Source organism: Camelina sativa, chromosome 4 (genome assembly GCF_000633955.1).
Source record: "Camelina sativa cultivar DH55 chromosome 4, Cs, whole genome shotgun sequence".
NCBI classification, from domain to species: domain Eukaryota; kingdom Viridiplantae; phylum Streptophyta; class Magnoliopsida; order Brassicales; family Brassicaceae; genus Camelina; species Camelina sativa.
In genome coordinates, this window is record NC_025688.1 from 25,373,001 (window position 1) to 25,373,763 (window position 763).

The following is a 763-nucleotide window of genomic DNA, read 5'->3' on the forward strand; positions in this document are numbered from 1 at the left end:
TTTTTTTTTTTTTTTTTTGTTGTTGTTGTGGGAACTCTCGGATTTGTTTATGTGGAAGTATAGCAAAGCTCCAATTTTTGCATATACATACGTACAAAATAGTATTAGACAGTAAGAGCTCGTATCCATCGAGATGACGCCATGCATGTGTGCTTTGATATACTCCACACATCTATGTAAGTCGGTAAAACATAAATACATAATTAACATCAAATGTTTTTCTCTTTGTGTTATGCAATTTAATTTTGCTATCCTTAATAAAAGAATTTTGTAGCCTGGCCAATCACGATTACTTAAACCCATTAGAGGGATAATGTTTTGATGTTGCCAACTTCTTGGTTGGCAAAAAAAACAGATGGGACCTAAGAAAATATCGAAAGCTTAATATGGACGTAGCAACTTGGGCAATCGTACGTCCATGGAATTTTGAATTTGGTTTTTGACTTTTAGTTACTATATTACACTTAGTATCTATTACTGCAATCGAGATTATAAATCATTTTTGTTGGTACGGGATTCAGCATCCCCGACATACCGAGCTAAACCAGAAATACTAATTGATTAGTTAACCGGGAAATCGGTTAAGGGCTTGATTAGGTCAACAAAAAGTCAGTTCGGCCAAAGTGTCACCTTGAAGAAGAAGGAGCCGACTTCCACTTCGTCACGGCGGCCGAATGAAGCAATGAGGCAGCTTTCCATATCTCACTTCGGCCGATAAGGAAAGTGAATATATATTGTAATCTTAGGGCGTGTATAAAGAAGG